The sequence below is a fragment of the Marmota marmota genome, unplaced genomic scaffold, assembly GCF_001458135.2.
Source record: "Marmota marmota marmota unplaced genomic scaffold, marMar, whole genome shotgun sequence".
NCBI classification, from domain to species: domain Eukaryota; kingdom Metazoa; phylum Chordata; class Mammalia; order Rodentia; family Sciuridae; genus Marmota; species Marmota marmota.
In genome coordinates this window covers 58,324,178-58,339,105 of record NW_025999900.1, presented here as the reverse complement: position 1 = coordinate 58,339,105, position 14,928 = coordinate 58,324,178, and the positions used below count along the sequence as shown (strand labels likewise).

Sequence of the window (14,928 nt, the reverse complement as noted above, 5' to 3'; positions counted from 1 at the left end):
GAGTGACGGAGCCAGGTTTCCCTGAGCTGTGACTTCTGCCCCTAAGTGCTACATCAATGTTACTGTTCTGCTCTAGGTAAAAACCCCACTTCCCCTGGGTACTACTGAAGCCCAGAGGCTTTGGGAGCAGCTCTGGGCCACAGCTCGGGGAGCACAATGGCTGGGGACTTGGCTCCAGTGGCAGGAGGGGAGCATGCCACGTCCACTTCTCAGGAAAGCCCTGGATGCCACCCTCTCCCCTCACCATGTGCAGGTGTCTGTGAGCCTCTCCCTCGACAGGGTTCTAGGACCCCATGCCATGAGACGTCCCAGGTTAGAGGTGAATGAAAGAGCCAGGTGTGGAGGACCCTGCAGGAGGGTAAGGGAGGCCCTCCCATGCCCACAGGAGCTTGGACCCATTTTTAGGGGATGCTGTCCCAATACTGGGAGGGTGTGTGGCCCAGGATGCAGGGGCAGGGGGTGGTGGTCCCATCATCCCCAGCAGGTCAAAGCCCTCCCTAAGCCTCAGTTTCCCATAAAGCGACCCTTGACTCCAGCCTTGCTTCTTTGGGGAACTCTGAGGAGGGACAAGGACATGTCTGAGAAGACTGCTTTGCACAAAGTGGCAGGAAGTGTGGGTGTCCCCTTCCCTTTCTAGAAGAAGCCCTGGGCCAGGCTTGACAGCGCAGAGTGGTCCCCCAATTCCTCCTGGTTTTGTGAGCATCTTCCACCACAGGGGAGAAGGGAGCCGTGAGCAGATTGCAGCTCAGCCCTCTTCTCCGAGGCCCACAATTCCACCCAGGCTGCCACTGGCCATCTCCTTACAGACCTCCCTCCACCAGGCTCATTCAGACAGGCTGCATCGCAGGCATGGAGCCAGCCACCAAGGGCCAGCCCCGCTCACATGGCCTTTGGGAGGCTCTGGGGACACTCGAGAAGGCACATGCAATCGTCCTGAGCTTTTCACGGTGGCCACAATGTTCAGTGGAGACAGCACTCAGCAAGTGCCCGTTCAGGCTCAGTCCTGGGGACCTGGGAGGTGCCTGACGGGATCAGGTCCACCCAGGACAGCAGGACTGTGGCATAGAGCTGGGACCCCGAATGGGCAGCCCAGACCAGGAGGGTGTAGATACTCCAGGTGGGGCTGGAGCTCTCCCGAATGACTGGAGCCAGGACAGACAGTAGCACAGAGATTTCAGGAGCTCAGCAACTGAGCAGGGGCTTTCTCAGAGCCTCCCTCCAATGGCCCTGGTCCCCTGTGTGGATAGAACAATGGACCTTGGGGTTCAGTAGCCTCTGAAATGAGCTGCAGATGGTTTAGGATGAAGGGTTCAAAAAGCACAGATGTATGGTAATTCAATTTGGGCATCCATCGCCATCATCATCATCACTTTGTCACTGCTGCCCTGGGTCTAACCATCACTATCATCACCACTGCCATTACCCTGCCACAACCATCACCACTGCCATTACCCCCTCCTCCAGCATTTTACCACTACCACCATCATCACCAGCACTACCACCTCCTCCACCATTATCACCATCACCACCACAACCATCACCATAGCCACTACCACCACCACCTGAATCACCATTATCACCACTACCACCTCCTCCACCATCACCACTATCACCGTCATCACCACCATCACCACTGCCACTACCCCCTCCTCCATTATTCCGACCACACCATGCCCTTCATCATATTTACCATTTTCCGTTGGCCACACAAGCAAGAGGGTAAAGCTGCCCATTGGTGCCTCTTTCTATTCACTGTCTGCTCCCCCTGTGTCCATGTTCATGACCACAATCAATGAGATCACTCCACACTTGATCCTATGAGGCTGACTGTACGTTCTGATCTGTCTAAACAGTCCCAGTTCAGGCCTGCTTGGTTAGCAATGGTCTCATCTCCTAGATTGCATGTTACATAATATGGTCACTCTAGTTACGAACAGTCCAGCTTCTGATGGACCCCACAGGGCCAGCAGTGTAAGGATGCTAACCCAGAAGAGAGGGCTTCATTCCAGGACTTACAGAGGTCCACCCCGCAGTCACTGGTATCTAACGATGTCCCTGCCTCCCCAACCCCCTTCTAGGAAACCACTGAGAAAAGATGAAAATGGCACCAGCATCGCCGAGTACCCCATGAGCTCCTCCCAGAGCAACAAAGGGGTGGACGTGAACAGTGCGGTGGTGTGAGTCTACCCCCAGGCCCAGAACCGATGGCCACAGGGACACCTTGGTGGTACTAGTGGACGTGGGAAGCCAAGTGGACACAAGCTGACTCCAGGCTTGCCCCGGACTCCATTGTCGTGCAGGCTTCGGGCCTTCTGAGGAGAACCCACCCTCTTCCCTGGCCAGCCCCGGTCAGCCCTGGGGCAGGGGCTACGCGGACATCAAGCTGAGCCTGGCCCCTGCATGCAGCCTCACACCTTCGGCTTCCTCCTCCTCCTCCTCCTCATCTTATGTTTGGTCCCCTGACTGTCCCCCAGCTGCTACCTGAAGCACGCACTCTGAGGAAGACAGGGTCTGCCTGCTGGGTTGGGGAGGTGCCCCCTCTTTAGCCAAAAGAGAGGTGATCCAAAGCCCGCCCCAGGCCCCGAACCCCCCCTCCAGGAAGCCCACCTGCTTCTCTGTGAACATCCCAACAGAAGCCATCGACACAGCCATGAGACAGACGTCCCCTTTCAAAGGTGCTTCCCACCCATCTGTCCTTACCCCCCTTCGATCGTCTTCAGTCTTCCCGGCCTGCTCCACCCTCTGTCCCCAGCCACACCTGGGCCCCGAGGTCCTGTCTGCCTGCCATGGGGTGGTGAGCCCCACCTGCAGATCCCCTAGGAGCAGCCAGAGGGGCTCGTCCACACTGAGGCGGTGTGTCCCAGGAGCCTAGGCCAGGCCACGGCCGCGGCCCCTGCGCCTGCTCCCAGCCCCACACCTGGCCCCACAGGAACGAGCCCCCGTGTGAGCCAGGCCTTGCCGCAGAGGCAGAACCACCACACGTGCAGATCCTCTGTGTCCCCCAGAGTCTCCCGAGGCCTGACCATGGCACCCAGACCCTCTCCTGAGAGTCCCCAGAAAGAGGTGTTTCTGCCCAGTTTCTCCCTGTGAATGTCTTCTCTGGGGTCCCGTCCTCTGAGAGTCTCGAACCCTCCCGAGGGTGGGAAGGAAGGGGAGGGAAAGGAGGGACCCTCCAGGCTCGGGGACCCCCAGCCCTGCCAGCTGTTTCCAAGATGGTCACCTGCCCTAGGGGGCTCATTGCTGCGCCCTGGAAGGCCTGGGGATTGTGCATCCCTTGACAGTTAGGAGAGCACTGTGACCCCATGGCTCCCTGCGTCACCCCCACACTGGCCTTGTAGGAATTAACTGGTTGCACCTGCTTTGCCACCTAAGTCACCACTGAGCTTCTCTGGCCAGTGTTTGGGCTGCAGGTGAGACTTTCAAATCCAGGGAAGACTGTCAGCGGTGAAAATCAGCCCCATTTGGGCTGAAATGTCCATTGTCCTGGAGCCCATGTGCCTCTGGAGCCGTGAGCCACTCTCTTGCCCCAGGCTGATGGGCACAGCCCTGGGCATGCCCTCCCATGGGGGCCTTGTCTTCCTTCCCTCTCTTCTGCTTGAGGACTTGGCTTGGGTTTGGACCTGGATCTCGCTTCCCCAGCACCTAGGCATTGGCACAGGGCTGCCCCTGTGCAGCACTCTGGGGACACAGTACTTGGTGACAAGCAGGCCAGAGGAATAGGGGCAGGGAAGGTGAGAATGCAGCAGACCCCCCCAGAGCACACCCCCATGGCCTGCACCTCCTGTGGTATGCAAGCCGCTGGTGTCCTGAACAGATGCCTGGGCAGAAGGGCCCTGAACTCATGCCACCTGGCCCCGCGCTAGTCAGAAGCTCCAGAGCCACGGGAGGTACCTTCAGCTAGAGGGAGGCCTGTGGCTACAGGGTCCTGGAAGGCTGGGCCAGACCCAGGGAGGTTCAGCATGGTGCAGCTTTCCATGCCACCAGGTACCACTGTCCCCAACTTTGGCTCAGACCTAGCCCAAATTTGACCTTTGGCCTGCAGAAACCGTGACTGAGCTGTCTGTTGTGCTTTGGCTTCTGAGACATCCAGGGCTTGGGTTTGCATGTGAACCCCCTCACCTTTGCTTGTGAAATCCCTTCTTGCCCAGGGAGAGCAAACCCAGGAGGAGCCCCCTCGTCAGGGCTGGCCATTCAGAGGATACACAGTGCAGAGAGTGAGGCCACCAGAAATTTAGTTCCTAAGATCAAAGGGCATGTGAGCTTAGGACGTTTTGCTTTAAAATGGATCTGTGGTGCTCAATGCAGGGCCATCCTCAGATGAGGCTGAGCTCTGAGGCCAAGGAGAAAACGCATGCTCCTGAGCATTTTCTCAGATGTCTTCAGCCATCTTGATGGGGAGCCCAATGGCATTTAGGATCTGCCGGAGTCATCAGGTGTTCCTAGAGGCTTCTAGAGGAAGTTTGGGAAGAAAGACTAATAGGTGTAAAAATATAGACATATATATTATATATAGTTATATATATTTAAAGAGATATCTATACATATATATATATATATAATTACTATACTCTGCATCTGTACAAAGTATGATTTAAGCAGCCCAGGTAGCATCAGACACGTAATGCATGAATGTAAATATCCTGAAACTGCCTTCTTAGCAATGTGCCGTGTGTACAGGGGAAAAGACCTGTCCCTTGGGGTTCTGTCTCAATGGACAGATGTACAAGTTGAAGCTGTCTTGTCCACCAACAAGCCATAATGTCAATTTCATGCTGAGGCTTCTGTATAGGAAGTGGGACCAGCAGCCTTGGGGTGGGGTGCACCGAAAGCTGCTTATGAGGAAGGAAGCACCGTGACTTTTTTATTTTCAATAAAAATATACTTATAAAGATGGCTGTCGGTTGTCATCTGTAGTGGGCACTTGCCCCTGGGTGTGGGGTAGAAAGGAGAGGGCGGGCTAGGCAGAGGTTCTGCTCAAGCCCGGGGCTCCGTGGTATAGTGTGTGTCTTATCTCTCTTTTATATCTTAATACCTGAGATCAATATTCTGGGATAAAATCAGAAAGGTTCTAGGCAAATGGAAGAAACTGGTCACCCCAACTTGGCAAGTGCTCATGGGAATCACAGAGAGCAGGAGTTGACTGGCTACACTGGGGAGCCAGGAGTCAATCTGCAGCTAGTGTCCACCTCCCAGTGTGTCCATTCCTGTGCCCAATTGTCAGTGCCCCACAGTGTCCCCAGCCACCTTGTTGCATGGAGTTATGGCCTGCCCCGTCCCACCAAGCAGAGGGGCCAAGACAGCATGGTCCCCATGCTTGCCCACCCCTGGAGCATGACCCTCTGTGGGGCCCATTCACCCCCCAGCCTCACCACCAGGAAGCCCCACTTCCAGCACTGCTCAGGAAAGCAGCTCTGCTTGGATGGGCCCCAGCAGCCGGGACGCGGGAAGGCAGGGGAAACCGGAGTTGTGCCACTTTGTCCTTCCTGTTGGTAAGTGAGGCGGCGGCAGGTCAGAAGTGGAAAGGGAGCACTTAGATTCCAGTGTATGGGTGGGCTGTGGTGAAACCCGAACCTTCAGCCCCAACCCTCTATACTTGAGGGGACCCCAACCTAGATTCTGTAACCACAGTTGGGGCTCCACTGGGCTCCTCTATCCCCACCTGGGTTCCCCACAGCATCAGTTAGTGACTTGGAAAAGGCCTTCCTGCCTGGAGTGGGGGAAAGATCTCTCCCCATCTTGGCCACAGCCCTGGGGTGGTCAGGGCAGGGCAGGGACTCGGGAAGGGCCCGCATTCTGGGCATCAGGGATGTGAGGGGAGTCGTGGAGCTTCCCACTAGAGCCCCGAGGCACCTCTCAGTAGTGTCCCCGGCACACCTGGATCTGTGAGGTGTAGGCACACATGGAAGGCAGCCGTCATTACAGTCGCTGTCCCTGCCACAATCAATACAAGTAGTTTGTGCCATCCAGGCTGGAGTGACAGCTGCTGTCCCCTGACACCTACATGGGCCATGCTTTGGTGCCGTGAGAGCCAGTGGGACACTCAGGCCTCACACACAGTCCTATGCACCCCGAGCCCACTCAGAGGCCAGCAGGGTGGAGGCAGGGAGCTGTGGGGGGGAGGGCGAGGCTCTGCCAGCCTGGGAGGGAGGAGGGGCTGGCCTGGGGTGCCCCGGCACCAGCTCCCCAGGGCCACTTCTCTGATGCCCAGTACAGCCAACTACGTGCCCCCTGCCCTTCTCTGGGGCCCTGCTGCCACTAGCAAAGCAGGAGACAGCAGGACCCACAGGGCAACCTGCCTGCCACCTGGAGCAAGGGGGGATCGCTATCTTGAACCCTGGGGGTCGTGCAGGGACACTCCTCCTTCCCACGGCAGCACAAGACAGAGACCTGCGAGGCTGGGAGAGCCGAGTGGCTGGACGCCAGCCGGCTGTCAGCTCCCCGGTGTAGCTTCGCGTGGCCTCACCTTTGGCCGCTGACCCCACCCAGCTAGTGACCCATCCTGCTGGGGCACCCACATCTTCTCCTCCCCCATTCCCCACGCTGCCCCCACCTGGCACCAGGTGCCTTCCTGCCTCTTCCACAGCAGCTCTCAGAAAGAATCTGACCAAGCGCTCAAGCCCTGGTAGATGCCCTGTCTCCCTCCCCAGATGTGCCCAGCCAGGGCTCCCGGCCCGTCTGCTGTGCAAGTCGCCACCCCTCTCCCCGTCCTCTGCGATGGAGCAGGCACTCTCCACACCTCTGCCCTTGCTCCCCAGGCTCTCCTGTCCCCTGGGCCAGTGTCCTCAGGCATCTGGTGTCAGCTCTCCTTCATTTGTTCCTTCATTCATTCATTCAGTTCCCAACACGGAGGATCTGCTCCCCACCAGGTGGCACATGGGACACTGGGATCCAGCTCTCCCAGCAGAAGTTCAGCTCCTCAGAGCAGCTCATCCCGCCTTGGCCTCCAATCTGCCTCCAGGCGCCCTTCCACCCACCCAGACCCTCTAGCAACACCCACCGACTTCCAGTCCCCTGTCCACCTGCCCCAGGTTTCTCCTCTCCCCACTGGATCACTGTCTGCCCGCCTGAACTCCCTCAAGCACCCCCATTGGCTGTGGTAGACCCATCTCTTCCACCATCTTGGTCTGGCTGCTCTAGGTGGGCCCTGCTGCCTCCCCAGTCCCATCCCTGTCATAAGCCCCACAGTCGGGTCAGCCTCCTCTGCACCCTATGCCCACTCCCTGGTTGGGTTTTGCGGTCCCTGACCAGTTTGCCCCTCCAATCTGGGTGGCCACATCTCATCTGCTGCCCAGGTCCCTCTACAGGCTGTCTCCACCCTGAGCACCCGGCACACACACCCACTTATGCACAGAGCTGGAGTCACCCCCCCCTGGGGTGGCATAGTCTTGCACACACAGCTTTCGTGTTCGGCCCTCTCCTGTGGGTGTTCCCTGTTGCCTCCCGACCCCGTCCCGCCACTGTGAACCTGCCAGCCCAAGACCCTCTGTCAGCTGATACCCTAGGTGCTGATGGGGGACCTGTGCAGTGTCCTGGGGATACGGAGGGAAACAGGACAGGGCCTGCCCTTCAGGCACAGGGTGGGGGTGGTTATGGGTCTGCAATGTGTACAGAGATGGTGACAGCAGACAGAGACCAAAGGGACACCCAGGCCAGCTCCTCAGCACATCTGTGCCTGACTTCTCTGAACCTCCTCAAGCCTCAGAGGCACAAAGTTCACCCTTATCTTACAGAGAGCAAGCAAAGGCCTAGTGACATGAGGGGCTGGCAAGGACCAGAAAAGCAGGTGTGGCAGTGCCACATTTCAGGCCCAGCCCGGTGGCACAGCTTGAGGTTTTTCAACCAGGATGGGCCCTCAGAGTTCAAAGGCTCCATTCCCTGCAGATGGGCACCCAAGTATCTTCCCAGCCCCAGGTCGTGCAGTCAGGGATTCCTGGACCCAACAGATCATTCGAGATGGAACTTCTAGCAAAGCTCCTCCCCACTCAGAGCTTCAGTTTTCTCATCTGTAAAATGGGGCCATGGACTTGGCTCACTCTTGCCCTGATTTCTACCTTGAGTCTTTCTCTGGCCACCACTAGTCATTCTGTGTTCTGTCCCCTTAGTTTTTATCAGTATAGCACTTCCACCACCAAAGAATCATTGTCGGGCTGCTGCAAGCTTCTAGTCTTTCTCCTCCTGTTAGAATATACGGTGAAAGGGAACAGGAGCCTCCTCCAGTGTTTGGTCTTACTCATTACCAAATATTCAGCCTCCTGCAAACATCTAAGCATGCCTGGCACAGAATATTTGTTAACTTAAGTATAATTTAACACAGTATTCACAGGCATAAAGAGAAGAATGTAGCATTTTATTTCACATAGCTGTAGTCCCCGCCTCCTTGGGGTGGGGTTCGGGTAGAAAAACCTGGATTTTCAAGCTGATGGTATTTTGGCTTCTTCCTGTCTCCCTAGTAGCTTCTGGATGACTAGGTTTCTTGTGGGTAGATGCTCAGTCTTGTGTCCTCTCCAGGAAGCACCCACATGTGTCCCTGAGCAGGCATCTGTCCTTCTGGCACGGGGCAGCTGGCCTCAGGGCACATGGTGTCTTCCAGGTTCTCACAGGTCCCTGCTTCCGGGGGCTAGCCTGGCTTGCTTCTTGCACAGGTGACAGTGGGCTGTGCCTCGGCCCTTCTGGCCTTTTAGGATCTCTGGCGGGCCCCATGCTCTGGCTGAAAATGTCCAGCTCTGGGGGGTTCACCCTCCTGATTATGGTCTTTGCCCATCTTCCTGTTCTCTCAGCACCAAATCCTTGGGGATTTCTGGCCTCTGCCCACCTGCACAGGCCAGTGGAGGGCTGTAGACACTGCTGTTTATGTGCCACTGTCCTCTGGGCCTCTGGGGTTCATTTCCGAATGAGCAATGCTACAGCATCCTCACCCAGGAGGGAAGGGAAACACGCCCACCTGGCCTCCCGGCCCAGCCTGACACTTCTCTCCCTTCCTTTTGCAACAATCCACTAGGGTCCAGAAGTGGTGGGCTCTACACCCTCAACCTGACTGGCCAGAACTTTCCCCAATCCTTGCCTCTTCCTGCCCCACACTGTCCATGGAACAGAATGGGGCACACAGTATCCTGGAGAAGAATAAAAAACATATCCATTTATTATTTTCAAAATATTATCCCCATTACAAACACAATGATGTGCCCACACCGTGTGAAGTCCAAATGCCAACACAACGTGCCACACAGAGGAGGATTTCCCAGTTGCTCATTCAGACCCAGAAGCGTGGGGGGGAGCCTTGAGTCACCGCACAAAGTGCAGCAGCGTGGGAATGCCACACGCGAAAGAACTGGAGCCAAGTGCCCATCGCAAGCTGTGATTCCATTTCAGCAAAACACAGCTGTCACATGCCATTGCAATTTGGAGAATAAATGCTGCATGAAAGCAAGGCGAGGATCATGGAGCAGGGCGCACAGAGCAGGAGCGCTCCAGGAAGGCTGGCCCTGGCTCTGTCACCCCCACTCCGTGCTCAGCCCCGGAGAGGCATCACTCCCAGTGCTCCTCCAGGGCAGGGGAATCATGCCTCTGCTCTGCAGCTGATGAAACAGGCTTAGCAAGATCCAGCGACTTCCCTGTGGTCAGAGACCAGGTCGCAGGCAAGTCCAGGATCCCACCCAATGCAGCTGGCGCCAGCTTCCACCCACAGGCCAAAGGCTCCGCACACCCTGGGGTCTGCCCAGCTCCCACACCCTTGCCCTTGCTGGCCTGCAGGACTGTCCTCACCTGGAGAGCGCTGCAGTCCTTCACACTGGATTAGTTGCTGGTTCACCTCAAGGGGCAGAAACCCAGCTGAGCGCCTCCCAGCAGCCCCGTGAGGGGGTCCCTCCTCTACTGGCTGCAGGGGGCCAGTCTGCACTGCATAATTAAAAAGCCACCTCTTCCAAAATTTACTTGGCTTCCACAAATGTCCTGTGCACCCTGGAGGGCACAGTAGGGCAGGGCTCACGTTGGCCCACACACCTGACCCTCCGTAGCAGGACATAGAACCTTCCCTAGCAAGGCCCCCAACCACATGGTGGTTGGGGCAGAGGAGCGATTCGGGGACAAGGGGCTCATGTGGGACTGACAGCACTACTCCAAGCCTGACTTTGCCCCTGAGTTTCTGGCTGAGTGACTCTGGATAAATCCCTTCCCCTCTGGTGCTTGAGAGAGGTTAGTTTAAATCAGGGTAGCAAACTCACAGCCTGTGGGCCAGTGGATGAATGAGGGAAGTTCCCAGGCTTGTGAACCTGCCCAGAGGTCCCAGAACCTCTGTTGAAAGGCTGTGGGGTTGGTTCTTCCTTCTTCAGAGGCCAGGTCAGTGGCAGGAACCGAGCCAAGCTGGAGCCAGTGAGCTCCACCTTTCAAATCGAAAGGAGATATTACAAATTCAAGCCTCTCAAACAAAATGTGCTGTGGTCAGGCTCAACCAGCAGGTTGTCAGTGGTGACTTCTGGTTTATGAGGTCCTAAGTCGGTCACACGAGTAGTGAAGGACTTTACCCAGTACTCAACTACCAGTTTATGGATAGCTTCAGAGGCAGACACACCAGATTCAAATGCTGCTCTCTCTTACAGAGTAACTCCTGCAAATCTTCCATTTCTATGTGCCTCAGTTTCCTCATCTTTAATATGGAGTTGATAACAGGAGAGCCCACTCACGCCATCCTGGTGAAGATTAAGCTACCCGCTATATTGGAAGTGTGTGATGTGTAGTAAGCTCTCATAAGTGGTAGCTATAATTAAAGCTCATTAAAGGCAAATTCTTTAGGGCAGAGTGAACTCTCAATAGGTCGCAAATCAAATAGAGTTCACCATCAGACTCTTCAATTCATACAAGTTTATTCTTTTGCATAAAACTATTATATTAATTGGGAGACTAAATGGGATTTAAATTGTGATCCATAATCTTTTTCATATAAATTAACTCTTCATGAAAGGAGAAAAATGCCTTTGTCAGATGAAGTGACTGTGGCTGGATTAAAATTTAGAGATGCCAATACAATTGACCAGCTTCCAAAAAGCTCTCAGATTTCTTTACCCCATGCTCCCGGCATACTGCAGCCAAAAGACCCTAGAACTGAAAAAATGAAAGGGAAATGAATGTTTATCTGTGAGGTCCTGACTTGGAGCCTGAGGGCCTTTGGGTCCTAATGCTACTGTTGGCTGCATGATCTTGGATAAGGCACTTCACTTCCGGGCCTCTGTTGTCCCACCTGCAAAACTGGGAAAAGTAATAACATCTATCTCACACAGGGAAGGGGGGTTGAGGGGTGAAGACAATGCATGTAAAGTGCTTGGGACCAAGGAGACGATCCGCAAATGGTGCTATTGTGGTTTCTCTTGATTCCCTTTCATGAGAGGCTCACACTTGCTCCTTGCAGCAGGAGGAACTGGACAGCCTCTTACTTGTAATACCTCAGCATCTCCCAAAGGGTTCAACTTTCATAAAACCATGGTTTGGTACCATTCCATTGAGTTCCAACCACTCTATCCTTCTTAAGAACCTACCATTACTGTCAAAACATCCAATTTTCCCAATAAACACATTTGCAAATTATTAAAGGAGTATAATAAATTATCTGCATTGTCCAATTAATGAAAGAGACCCTTCAATCCCAGCTCATGGAAGAGTCTTAGTGGACGATCCATCTTCTCTGATCCAATCCAATCTTATTTGGCCTGCTGTAGCTTGGAAATGGTGATAAAGTTGCAGCAACCACCTGGCTTCAGGTGACTCTTAGGGAAGAGATTTGCTGGAAACTTTCCAATGTGTGGTGAAAAGGCATGTTTGCAAAGAGTTGCATACAATGGAGGCAGGACACTCTTGGCTACGGACCATCTCGTAGGTCTTGATTCTGAAGCATTGGCTGAAAAGAACCCAAATGAGCCTGTAGTTGTGAGTTGTCCCCTTGTGTGATCTTCATAAGGTAGCACCAGTCTTCCCAGAGGTCCGTGGATTCTGGCACAGTCTCCCAAGTACCATCACAGTCCTTTGCCCATTTGAGCTTTTTATCACCCCAAGGCAATTGGTAAACAGCTCCATTTTACAGATACGGAAAAACAAAGGTGCAGAGAGGTTTAATAACTCGTCCAAGGTCACTCAACTAGTAAGAGGCACGCCCACTGTGAAAAATCATGAAGAATGGAATCTCCGTATTTGGAGATTTGGGCTCATTCCACTTTTAGGAATCTCAGAATGTCCTGTTCACACTCTGAAAACAGAAGATTCCACGAGGGAAGGAAAACTGTGTTTATTCCTCAGCCCTTCTCCAAGCCAAAGTTAGTACTGGCCAAACCTGGATCAGGTAAAATTTTGTTGGGGTCTCTTTTTGCCCTCTGACTTGCTTTTATGGCTGCCACTGGGCTGATGTGAGGTTTAGTGGGAGTTACCATAAGAAGAGGCTTGGAACAGTCTTTAGGGGTCAGACAGCCTGGGGTCTAGTCTGGGTTCTGCCCCTTAAAGCTATGTAACCTTGGACAAGTACCTCTCCTTTTCTAGGCTTTTACATGAGAATAAAAATAAATAATCAATAACTTTTGTTGAGTGCTTGCCACATGCCAGGTGTTACCTTAAGCTCTTTTTTTTTTCCTTCTTTCATCTTTCCTTTGCATTCTTTCAACAGCCCTATGAGGTAGAATGTGTCACTGTTCCTATTTTCAGATGAGCAAACACTAACAATAAAATTTTAAAAACCCTGAACTGGTGGGAAAAATATATCTATGCAGAGTTTCAGCTCAGCGTTCCTCAGAGGCCTTCACCTGGGCTGGGGCCAGCACATTTCCTTTCAAGGGTGAAATGGGAATATTTTAGGCTTTCTGGGCCACAGTCTCTTGCGAATCATTAACTCTGTCATTGCAGCCTGCCAGAGGCCATAGATAATATGCAAATAGCAGCTGTGCTTGCTTCTATAAAACTGTACAGCCCAGGCAGTGGGCTGCATTTGGCCTGTGGTCTGTAGTTTGCTGGTCCTTGACCTAGGTGAATGGCTTCTCCTACCTGTTAGGGCCAATCCTGTTAAAGTGCCTTACTTCCCCTCTCTTCCTGTCTTCTGTCTTAAAAGTGCCTGAGCCCAACTTGCTGGAGGGCTGACCTAAAGGAACAATGGAAGATGAGGATACAAGGAATTTGTGGACACCGCGCAGACTGGGGAAGCTCACTGGTACTATCAGCCAGTGAAGTGACAACATGCTGGCAGGGACAGTACCAGGGTCTGATTGGCAGAGGGGTCATAGTTCTCGAGGGCACAGAAGGAGAGAGACTTGCCTGGGTGAAACCGAGCCCCAGGTGGTGATTGGGATAAAGGAAACAGGTCCAGACAGTAGAAAGCATTAAACGGGGCCCAGGAGGAGCCCTGTGTTAAGGGTTCATCTCCACCTCAAGGAGAATGCAAACGCAACGGAGAGCGGGGACAGAGACCTGGAAAACACAGGGCAATGGAGATGGGGCTGGAGAAAAACCTCGGTCCATGACTAATGGTAGAATGGGGCCACCAAAACCCAGGCCACCTGGGGTGGGCCAGGCACAGAGCTAACCAAGAGCCAGGCCTGTGGCTGAGCCCAGGTAAGGAGTCAGCAAAACCCCTCCCTACCAGGGAAAGCAGTCAGGGCCTTATCCTGTAGCCTGCTTCTGGAACCCTCTCCAGGAATCCTTGCACAAAAAGAGAATGTCACAAGTTGGCCTTCGCTGAGCCCACTGGGCATGTCAAAAAAGACCTGGTACTTCACTGAATCCTTTCCAATGTAACAGACATTAATTATCATTAAACACAGACTGCCAGAGCCTGGCTGCACAGACACTGCACATACTCTCAAAGCTGTCACTTTACAAGTGAGATAAACAGATGCACAACTTATTATAACACAAGACACAACGTTCACAGAAGCACAGCCAGGCTCGACTGGGCCTATGTGGGAGGTCCTCCTTTCAGCAGAACTGTTAGTAAAATACTCAGGAAGATCACTTCTATCTGTGCTCCTAATACAGGGCCCAAAAGTTCCCTGCAAGTTTTCATAGAATGAACATCTGCCACTCTGTCTTTCTAGAACTCACGTGAAACACTCACACTGCTAAGGCCTCGTTTTCCTTAGAGAAGCATGAAGGTAACAGACCTCCCTGAAGAAAAGGGAGGCTCTCCCTAACCAATGTTGGGGGGGGGGGGAGGAAGAATGTTCTCATGCCCTTCAAGTCCTCTGAGAGAAGGGACTTCAAATCAATATTGTATCTAACTCACCAAATTACCTGAAAGAAAGCCTCTCCCTCTTACTAACTGCAAATTTAAGAAGAGTTAGAAGATGTAAAATTTAGAAGAAATGGCTGCCAGGAACTAAACTCTAGCTCTATAAACTGATTTTTAAGAAACCCCAGGCTCACAAAGATAATAAAAAATGCATTTAATAGCATGTCAATATACAGTTTAAATGTGTAGTAAGTCTTCTTTTAAGTCAGTGCATTACAGGGATAAAGAGGAGAAATTTCATTTGGAATGCACAGCCAGACGCGAGGTGTGCATGTTGGGGATCTTGGTGCTCTCACACTACTAAAACTCCATGTAGAGGTGTCACTCCAGTGCTGTGCTCTGTGCCAACCAATGCAGGACTCGTCTGGTCTAGTATGTGATCTACAGCTTTAAGTCAAATAGTATACAAGTATTAACCAAAGAGTAAAATTTATTATTCACAAAACTAAAGTGGTTATCATAAAGCTTACAAGAAAGTACAGCCTAAAACTAATGAGTTGAAAAACTAGTTTTAAAAATAATAAAACTTACTGGACAGGTTTGGAAAATGGTATTATAAAACAAAGAAAACAACTGGCACAGTTTGACCACCTAATTTCTAAGTGCACTTTGTAACGTTCCTTGCAAGCTGCCACTTTTCCCAGGATAATGACAAAAAAGCTTCAGTCAGG

The 14,928-nt window shown here is 53.0% G+C and overlaps 1 protein-coding gene across 2 annotated transcripts in view; it reads left to right on the top strand.

Moving 5' to 3' along the window:
- Positions 1–4,889, top strand: part of Prima1 (proline rich membrane anchor 1) — a 47,591-nt gene extending 42,702 nt beyond the window's left edge. For both annotated transcript variants that reach the window (XR_007345949.1, XR_007345950.1), the window contains one exon: positions 2,079–4,889. The gene's annotated coding sequence lies outside the window, so the exon portion shown is untranslated. The remainder of the gene's footprint in view (positions 1–2,078) is intronic.
- Positions 4,890–14,928: the final 10,039 nt, after the last annotated feature.